Genomic DNA, 10,303 nt, shown 5'->3' with positions numbered 1-10,303 from the left:
AACGCCGACGGACGAATCGTTTGAAGACACAGGGCTGCGGAACAGCTCTGACCATGTTAGAGACCTGGCACTCGAACTTCACCTTCCAAATAAAACACGAATTTGTGAGGCTCTCAACTCCTCATATGCATGACTTCGTCACGATTAGCTCAAACACGAAAGCCCCACACATTTGGAAAGCTTGGGGCTTTGCTAAGATATTTTTTCATGTGGTTCTCTAGACTTAACTTGGAAATGTATTTTATTCTAAATAAAGACAGTGAGAACCAGCAACACGCCCAGATAAAAGGTGCAACAGTCATTTCAAGAAATCCAGTTTCCAATGCACAATCTGCAGGGAGACCCTGGAGCCCAGAGACACCTAATCTATCCTTTAGGAGAGACCTGGGAGAGCAGACGCTCACGGCTCCTCGTTAGTATAGTGGTTAGTATCCCCGCCTGTCACGCGGGAGACCGGGGTTCAATTCCCCGACGGGGAGGTCGCAAAATTTTTATTGCCCTGGAATGGACAGAAGTGACATTCCTGTCACCCGTGCCCCGAACCGCGTCCTGTCCCCATCAAAGCAATCGCTTTTAAAAGTTCAGCCCTCCCAGTGAAAAGAGAACTTGCTCTCTCCGAGAGAAAACGCTTAGCGCTCTCGGCCCCAGCAGCGCGGGAACCGGAAATGACAGCACAGCCCCTAAGCGGGGAGCGGCGCACAGTCACTGTACGGCGCAGGCCCGCGCGTGCGCAATGGCGTCCCGCCAGATTACAAAAGGAGGTCGCTCCCTGGGCGCGCAGACCGCGTGGGGGAGGGGGAGGGCGTCTCCGCCCCTAACGGGCGGAGGCGGGGCGGCCGGCCGGAAGTGGCGGGGACAGAAGAGGAAGCGCGGGTTTCTTGCGAGCCAGAGGACCGGGTTAGACGCGAACCCTCAGTCTCCCGCCCGCTGGTTTGCTCCCGACCTAGGCGGAGAGCTAGCTGCCAGGGCCGGTCGGGCGCCGAGTGACCCGGCTCCGCCAGCTCCTGAGGGAGAGACAGGGAGTGGACGGACGAGGCGGGCTCCAACCGCCATGTTAGCGGAGTCCTAAGAAACCGCGCGAGCCACAGCCCAGCAGGACCTCGTGGCGCAACGGTAGCGCGTCTGACTCCAGATCAGAAGGCTGCGTGTTCGAATCACGTCGGGGTCATGGCTCTTTTGTCTTTTTGCTTTTTTGAATTCATTAGTTTCATGCGAGCCATGGTGTGTTCCCGCCATTTTTCGAAAATGCTTTTGGGGTTATAAAGCTTCGTTCAAAAGTTACCGTAGTACTTTAGCTGCTGAAAAATAAGGCTTACCATAAATTGTAACGCCTGAAGGCCGTTTTTAGGCCTTGTAATGTGAAGGGGCTTTTTTTTTTTTTTTGAGTGGGTGTGTGTAATTAATTACTTGAGAGATGGTCTTAACTGTTCTGCGTTAAGCGTTTTCTTTCTCACAGCAATTACACAATATTGCGGTACTGTTTCTCCAAAAGTGGTTTTAATCTGTTTGCCTTTTGAAAGCAAGTACGATCGCGTACAATCTATTAAATAATGCAAGTTTTGAGCAGCAGAAAAGTTGTATTTTAAGCCACTGGGTGCCAAACGTTGGATTTAGCGCCATGAAAGTAGCGTAAACTGGAATGGAGTCATAAAACGGAGGCACTAACTCTGCCCCCGGTCATGTAGCCCATTACAAGGTGATGCAACCTATTTTGTCTGCATTGAAAAGGTTAGTTTGTACAAATAACATGTTCGGTTCAAGCTAAGTGTGACAAAAAGTGCACTAGATGCAAAGTGGGGGAAGGTAGATTTAAACACAGAGTTGTCTATCCGAAGTTTTCATGTTGGAGCTCTAACTCGCTCCCTTCCCCCATCCTTAGTAACTCGGAATGTGGCTATTTGGAGACAGGACTTTTGAAGCATTGATTAAGTAAAAATTAGTCTCTTGGAGTCCTAATGCAGTAGTAGGACTGGCATCATACTTTGGATACATGTCAAGGATGTGTGCACATAGAAAGTTCGTGTTAGGCTAGAACAAGAAGGCAGCAACCCTCAAAAAAGCCAATGTTGTCTACTTCTACAGGGAAAGGGCTGGGGAGATAAATGAGAGACAGACCATACAGGAAGGAGCTTGTGTCCTCCTAATTTATTCTGAGGTCAATGTAGGCTGTTATAGCAATTCATGACTTTGTCATTCATGACTTTAACAAGATCACCAAGAACACAGAACATGGCCTAGACTTCCCGGACTGCACCCTAGGGATAACTGGGGAAGAAAAGACTGCAGGTCCTGTTTACCATACAAGGTAAGGGGTGTCAAATAAGTCCAAATATACCAAAATGCTATCTACACTGTAAAGCAGTAGCGTTCTGTTTGCTGCCCCAATTGTGTTACAGTTATAAAACACTGACCAAAGCCTTTTGTGGGAGGAAGGGGTTTGTTTCAACTTATGAGTTACAGTCCATCATTGAGGGAAATCACAGCAGGAACTCAAGGAGGAAATTGAAGCAAAACCGCAAGAGAAATCCTGCTTGCTAGCGCCCTCAGGCTCATGCTGGCTTTCTTACATAGCCCAGGACCACCCGCCTGCAAAATGGTGCCACCTGGGCTGGGCTGGCCTATGTCAATTAACCAGGCAGTTCCCCACAGACAGGTACACCGACTAATCTAATCTGGGCATCCCTCATGGGTGAGACCTCTCAGCTGATCTTAGGCTTTGTGAAATTGGCAGAGCTAACTAGGGCAAATATATGTACCTGACTATTACCATTTGTTTGTTTGTTTGAGACAGAATCTCACTATAAGCTCTAGCTGTCCTGGAACTTACCACACAGACCAGGGTAGCCACAAACTCAGAGATCTATCTGCCTGTCCCTGCCTCCTGAGTCCCAGGACTAAAGGTGTGCACCACCACCACCTGGCAGATCACTGTTTTTCTTCTAAAACTTCCATTTCACAAGAAGCTTATAATTTAAAAACAATGTCTTGAAAAACAAAAAAAAAATTGTCTATTATTATATATCTTAAAAAGGGATATATCCACTAGTATAGTATAATCTGGTTATGTGTTCACCTAATTAATAACCTCTCTCTTCTGAGATTATTTTAAGTCAATTACCTAAAACAGATAGTCCCTGGATGAGCTGATTAAATGGAATTTTTGTCTACAATATTGAAGACAGACGAATTCAGATTGGCTAAGTAATCCTTTAATTTCTCACATTTATTTTTTATTTTTTTAGGTGGGGGACTGGGGTAGGTTTTATTTTTCTCTTGAGAAAGATCTCAGTGTGTAGGCCACACTGGCCTCCAACTTGTCTTCTGCCCATCTCAGCCTCCTATTGATGTGACAAGCAGGTATCCCCACACTCAGTTCTCATATTAATTTAGTTCCTCTTTTTTTTTTTGAGACAGGGTTTCTCTGTATTGCTTTGGAGGTTGTCCTGGAACTCACTCTGTAGATCAGGCTGGCCTCAAACTCACAGAGATCTGCCTGCCTCTACCTCCCGGGTGCTGGGATTAAAGGTGTGGGCTACAACGCCTAGCTAATTGAGTTCCTCTTCATTACATTTGTTTTGTTTTGGGGAGGCTGATGCTCTCGTGCTTGTGGAAGTGAGAAAACCTATGGGACTCAGTTCTCTCCTTTTACCATAAGAGGCTCAGGGATGGGGCTTGGCAGCATGTACTTCCTGTTAAGCCATCTCATGTATGTTCATTGTAGAAATCTTGGGAAGTACAGAAAAAGAAGAAAAGAATCCACCTGCACCTCATAGTCCAACAGAACTACCTTATTAGGGAAAGGTGCTTGTGCTAAGGCATGCCTATGGGAGGCCAGAGGACAGCATATGGGCTCTCTTCTTCCATCTTGAGGCTTCTAGGGATCAAAATCAGGTCACAGGAATGGCAGCAAGCACCTTTACCTGCGGAGCCATCTTGTGACTCCCTTTCCCACAATGGAAGTACTATGAGCGTTATGGTCAGAACTAATTTATTATTTGTTATGGTTTTGGTATGAAATGTCCCCAAAGGTCCATATGTTAGAAGCTTAGTCCACAGTCATGGGCCCCATTGAAAGCACTGACTTCATTGGCGGGGTTAATCCATTGATCAGTTTATAGTGAATGGGCTAGTAGGTGGCAGGGCCTGGGAGGTGAATATATATTTGATTCAGTTTGTTTTCATTTTATGTGTATTACTGTTTTACTTGCATGTAGGTCTATGAATTATATTTGTGCTCGGTGCTGTCAGAGACCAAAAGAGGGTTTTGGATCCCCTGAAACTGGAGTTGAGGACAGCTGTGAGCTGCCATGTAGGTGCTGGGAATTGAGCCTAAGTCCTCTACAAAAACAACAAATGTTCTTAACCACTGAGCCCTCTCAGAGCCCTGGAGGGTGTATGGTGTTCCTCCTGTCTTCCTGTCTATCTCTGCTTCTCAGTTGCCATGAGGTGAGAGTTCCCCACACCTTGCCCATCTGTGATAATGTTAATGCCTTGTCCCAGCCCTAAGAGAGATGGAAGCAGCCAATCACGGACTGGAATCACTGAAACTGTGGGCCAACGTGATCCTTTCATTCCAGATGCTGATTTGCTCAGATACAAATGACTAACAGTACTTTTTTCTTTGCATTTTTAATTTTTAAAAATGTGTCTATGGATTTTTGGTACCTGCAGGTCAGAAGAGGACACCAGGTCCCTGTGAACTGGAGTTATAGGCAGCTGTAAACTGATGGAGCTGCTGGGAACTGAACTCCAATCCTTTAGAAAAGCAACCAGGGTTCTTAATTGCTGAGTCATCCCTCCAGGCCCTGCATGGTTTTAACTCATTGATGATGATGATGATGATGTATAATTTGCACATGCCTGATGTAGGGGGCACAGAGAGGTCAGAAGACAACTCTATGGAGTCATGTCTCCACCTCTGTGTTGGTTCTGCATATGGCACAAGCACACTGACCCACTGAACCATCACTCCAGGTCTGCTTGATTCTCTTGATACCAGCTATGTAGCTTAGGCTGGACTTCAACGCACAGTCAGCCTTCCAAGCATAAGAATTACAAACATGTGCCACCATTTCCTGCCCCCACATTTTTTCCCCCTTGAGACAGGGTCTCACCATGTAGCTGTGGCTGGAACTCAATATGTAGACCAGGCTGCCTTCAAACTCAGAGAGATCCACGAGCTTCTACTTCTCAACTGCTAAGATTAAGGGCATGAAGCACCTGGCACAGTCTCTTATTCTTAAATAAATGTCAGTAATATGTTTTTTATGGCTTTGCAGTATTTCCTCATATGTATATGTATTTATTACCAGGTATTTCTTATGGGTTAAATCTGGACTGCCCCCCAAAGGCTATTTTTGAGCACTTGGTTCCCAGCTTGTGGTGATTCTTAGGCTGTGAAGTTTGTAGGAGATGGAACATAGCGGCAGAAATAAGTCATTGGGGATGAGTACTGTGATAGCCGTAAGTTCACAACCAATCCCGTGTAAAACAGCCTTTAAGAAGTCAAGTGCACGGGCAGTAGAGATGGCTTGGTGGTTAAGAGCACTGGCTAGTCTTCCAGAGGTCCTGAGTCCAATTCCCAGCAACCACATGATGGCTCACAACCATCTGTAATGAGATATGGTGCCCTCTTCTGGCCTGTAGGCATATATAGAGGCAGAATGTTGTGTACATAATAAATAAATAAATCTTAAAAAAAAAAAAGTCAAGTGCACATCAATAGCATGACAAAGGGAGACAGTTATCCAAATGACTGGAAAAAATACAGCTTTGAGAATGACAGTATGGTTAAGTGGTATGCACAGAACATCAATTCAACCCCTAACAGCAACAAAAATAAGGAAAAAGGCTTTATGACAAAACAATTGCATCAAATCCTTCATTCACTTTCAAATATTTTTTCATTCTCAAGATTTTAGGTATCACTTGTATTTTAATGATTTTTCTTGGTTTAGTACCCATTTCAATATGAAATACATTTTTTTCTATTTTAGGCAATTAAATCTTTTGTTAAATAAATGTCTCTCACTATGTAGCTCAGGCTGACATCAACCTTGATATCCCCCTGCCTCAGCCTCCTCAATGCTGGTGATTATCCCCAGCTGTAGTTGGAAGTTTTAATTAGGAAAGAAAGAGTACAACCAGTTAGGCGAGCACAAAGCCTAATGGTTAGCATTTGGGATCCTGAAATAGAGATTGAGAAGGACAGCAATTATTGATGAAGGATGAGGCCAAATGCAGGGGCAAGCTGACCATGAGAAGGGGACCTGAGAGGGTCATCTGAGCTGATGTCACAGAGGCCAAGGAGGAGCTCAGAGGGAAACTTAAGCCAAGGGCTCTCAGTCTCTGAAGGAGGTGCCAACTACTGAGCTAGCTGGCTGAGGAGCCCTTGAGCCCTCAAATTCCTGACCAACACAGGGGCCAGGTCCTGTGGCCAAAAAAAAAAAAAAAAAAAGTTAATTTCTGGCAAACATCCAGAAAGTTGGTAAATGAAGTGGGGAAGATAGCAGACGCTATTCTATCCAGATGAACAGAAGACTGTTAGAGGAAAGTTTGGAATCGGTAATTAGGAACAGATTTAACCATCCAGCCTAAGCTCCTGACCTTAACATAGAGTATGAGAGAAAACTATTCTCTACTCTGCAATTCTACAACAAAGTTAAAAGGAAAACTTTCATCACTAGAATTAGTTCTGAAGGTATCCCCATGGACATTGATGAGAAAGGCCTAGAAAAGCAACATTACTGGTGGCTGAGGAGAGCAATCATATCTCCTGAGAAAGTTAGTTTCTGTAAGAACACACAAGCACACACCCATAGATAGCGTCCAGGAATTCTAAAAAAGGTGGGCAATTCAACAAACTTGAAGTGATGTTTTTGCTTAGGGCACATCAGGCATCTACAGTTTGGCTCTTCGTGGGTCACAGATCGAATGTTGGGCATGGTGCTGTGATTAAAACAACTGAAGTGGCTGAAGCAGCTGCTGGCTAAAAGCAGTGTGCTTTTCTTCCCCAAATTCAGTTCCCAGTACCCACACCAGTCACAATTGCCTGTAACTCCAGTTTCAGGAGATTCAGGAACCTGCACATGCCCACACATGACAAGAAAACACACCATTAAAAAAAAGACCAAAACCTAGAGCCTTCATCCAGTAGCTGATGTAAGCAGAGGCAGACACCCACAGCTAAACATTGAACTGAATCCAGACCCCCCCTGAACGTGGGTGTCTGGGGAGGCCTCCGAAATCTATGGGACCTCTGGCAGTAGACTAGTATTTATCCCTGGCATATGAATTGACTTTAGGAGCCGATTCCTTGCGGAGGGATGCTCTCTCAGCCTGGGCACATGGGGGAGGGCCTAGGCCCTGCCCCAGATGATGTGAGAGACTTTGGCAATCCCCCATGGAGGGCCTCACCCTCCCTGGGTAGCAGAGGGGGGATGGGGTGGGAGTTTGTGAGGGGCAGGGGAGGAGGGAAGGGAGAGAGAGCTGGGAATGAAATGTGAAGCAGGCTTGTTTCTAATTTAAATAAAAATAAATTAAAAATTCTGAAATTAAAAAAAAAAAGCATTCAGAAGCAGAGGCAGGTGGATCTCTGTGAGTTCAAAGCCAACCTAGTCTACAAAGTGAGTTCCAGAACAGCTAGGACTGTTATACAGAGAAAGCCTGTCTAAAAAACCAAGTAATAGAAGGAGGAGGAAGAGGAGAAGAAGGATGTGGTGTGAGCCCTTTAATCCCAACACCCAGGAGGTAGAGGCCCCAGGTCAGGGCCTCATACTTGCTAGATACACTCCACTTTGGAGCCTGTTCTGGAACTCATTACGTAGACTCACAGAGATCCACCTGCCTCTGCCTCCCAAGTGCCACCACTGTCCAGCCATTCTATATATTCTTTTTTTTTTTTCTCTGTATTGCTTTGAGGGCTATCCTGGAACTAGCTCGATGGACCAGGCTGGTCTTGAACTCACAGAGATCTGCCTGCCTCTGCCTCCCGAGTGGTGGTATTAAAGGCGTGCACCACCACCGCCTGGCTCTGGACACAGTTTCTTTAGGTATAATTTTCAACTCTACTGGAAAAAAAATAACTAAGATATACCACACATTGGGACGATTGCATATGAATATGCTGGGGTCACCAGTCTGTAATATCAGGATTTTGATGGTCAGCTCCTTTCCACAGAAAAATAATATACTTCTCTATGTACCCAGGGAAGTTATTGGGGGGGGGTAACTTTTACAAGGTATAAAAATCCTTGTTAAAACACTAATTTTAGTTTGCATTATTTCATTTTAATAATAGATTGCTAACCTAGAGGCAATTTTATTGTATTAGTTGCTCTTTAAAAAAACTCAGCATTGCAGGTCATTGGCCACCTGGGCATGCCTTATTATTATTAGCTTCATACTGTTGCTAAAACACATGTGTTTGTTTTCTCAAAACAGTATTTCTCTGCATCATCCTGGATACCTGAGACTCATTATGTATAGCAGGCTGGCCTGGAACTCAGAGATTCACCTGCCTCTGCCTCTGCCTCCCAAGTACTGGGATTTCTTATGCCAGCCACCACAACCCAGCCGCTTAAACACATATGAATACTGAGGTTTTTTTGTTAGTTTTTTTTCTTTTGAGACAGGGTCTCTCTATGTAGTCCTAGTTGTACTAGAGCAGGCCATGTAGCGGGGGCTGAACTTGAACTTGGAGATTTGCTTGCCTCTGCCTACTAGATGCTGGGCTCAAAGGCATACCCATGTGGCCAATGACCTGCAATGCTGAGTTTTTTAAAAAGAGGAACTAATACAATAAAATTGCCTCTAGGAAAGCAATCTATTATTAATCTATTATTCTGCAAGGAAGGGTGGCATACACCTTTGATCCCAGCACTAGGGAAGCAGAGGTAGCCAGATCTCAACGTTTGAGGCCAGTTTGGTCTACAGAGCAAGTTCCAGGACAGCAAGGGGTACACAGAGAAACCCTGACTCAAAGAACCAAAATCAAAAAAAAAAAAAAAAAGACAAAACAAAACAAAATCATGTTTCTTTAAATTTATAGGTCCATTTTTAGTGAAGGATTAGCTTTTCATTTTTTTCTAATTTAACCATGTATAAATAGGCAAACACTTAAAAATATTTTTCTGTTCATATTTTTAATTTTGTTCATGCTTAAATTTTAAGAGCTTATAGCACATAATCTAGAGCTTAGCTTAGACACTGAGGAAATGATTAAGACACTGAATCTGAGGTCAGCTCCTTCCTCTCCTGCGAAGTTCCCTGAAACGTTTCCTGTGTGTGTGTGTGTGTATGTATAGACAAGTATACATTTATTTCGTTAAAAAAAGCATACACATTGAAGCATCATACATGTTTCTATTAGCATTTACTATGAGTTTTACTGCGACTTTTTACATATTTAATAAACGATGTTCGCCCCTATGTATGTATTATGTTAATGAGAAACATTTATTGTCGGTATTGTGTTCCAGAAGACTCTATAACTGTAGCATATCTGAGACTCCCAGCTCTACCTCGAATCAATAGCACGTTTTAAAGGGCTCCTGGCTTCCTCCAAAATTCAAAATCCAGTATGCACCACTACATGCATATGAAGTTGACTACTATATTAAGGAGTTTTTAAACATTGCGCCTCGTTTTGTTCCATTACCAAACACAAGGCTTGGTGAAGTTATGCTGAGATCTTTGGTGTGTTTGGGGTGGGAGGGTGTCTTACCTAGACAGCTCAAAGAAAACAAAGCAGAGATTTGTTAGAAGCCCCAAGTAACGGTTGAAGCCATAGACTTTAGTAACAAGCTAAGAGGCGAACGGGAGATTTAAAACTGCAATTTTGTAACAAATTCAAGTAGTATCCACACATCCAGTTGTGGAAGTCTGCCTTTCCCTAGATTCCAGAACAAAAGAAGGGTCTGCCAACAGAGGGGATGTGACTTCCTGCGCTCCACTTGCACTGCCCGAGCAACCACAGCTGGGAACACTAGCGCCCACAGCCCGCCCGACTTCTCTGCTCCCCCTGTAGGGCCAGCATTCGGGAGAAGCCAGACTGTCGCCATTCTTCAGGGACACGGCGTCCCGGGAGGCAGCCAGGCCCGGCAAAGGGTCCTCCACAGCTGATGCCCAACTCGGGCGGTCCGAAGGCGACCAAGCCCGGTGCCAGGCTTCTCCAGAGCGGGGGGGGGGGGGGAGGAAGGAGAGGAAACGGTGCGCCCAAAGAGCACCGCCCGTCCCTTATCAGCGTCCGAGGGGAAGGGTGGAGGAGCGAGGCAAGAGTGGGCCCGGGGCCGAGCTCCCGCCC

The 10,303-nt window shown here is 45.0% G+C and overlaps 1 long non-coding RNA gene and 2 other non-coding genes across 3 annotated transcripts; all 3 read left to right on the top strand.

Moving 5' to 3' along the window:
* The first annotated feature begins 407 nt into the window (after positions 1-407).
* Trnad-guc lies at positions 408-479 on the top strand. The gene has a single exon. It is a non-coding gene; the product is annotated as a tRNA-Asp (tRNA).
* Positions 480-820: 341 nt separating this feature from the next.
* On the top strand, positions 821-5,268 carry LOC107978407. Its single transcript, XR_003480545.2, has 2 exons — positions 821-2,305; positions 4,215-5,268. It is a non-coding gene; the product is annotated as an uncharacterized LOC107978407 (long non-coding RNA).
* Positions 1,097-1,168, top strand: Trnaw-cca. The gene has a single exon. It is a non-coding gene; the product is annotated as a tRNA-Trp (tRNA).
* Positions 5,269-10,303: the final 5,035 nt, after the last annotated feature.

This window comes from Cricetulus griseus, assembly GCF_003668045.3.
Source record: "Cricetulus griseus strain 17A/GY chromosome 1 unlocalized genomic scaffold, alternate assembly CriGri-PICRH-1.0 chr1_0, whole genome shotgun sequence".
Lineage (NCBI taxonomy): Eukaryota > Metazoa > Chordata > Mammalia > Rodentia > Cricetidae > Cricetulus > Cricetulus griseus.
The sequence above is the reverse complement of the archived record's forward strand: the minus strand, read 5'-3'. Positions and strand labels throughout refer to the sequence as shown.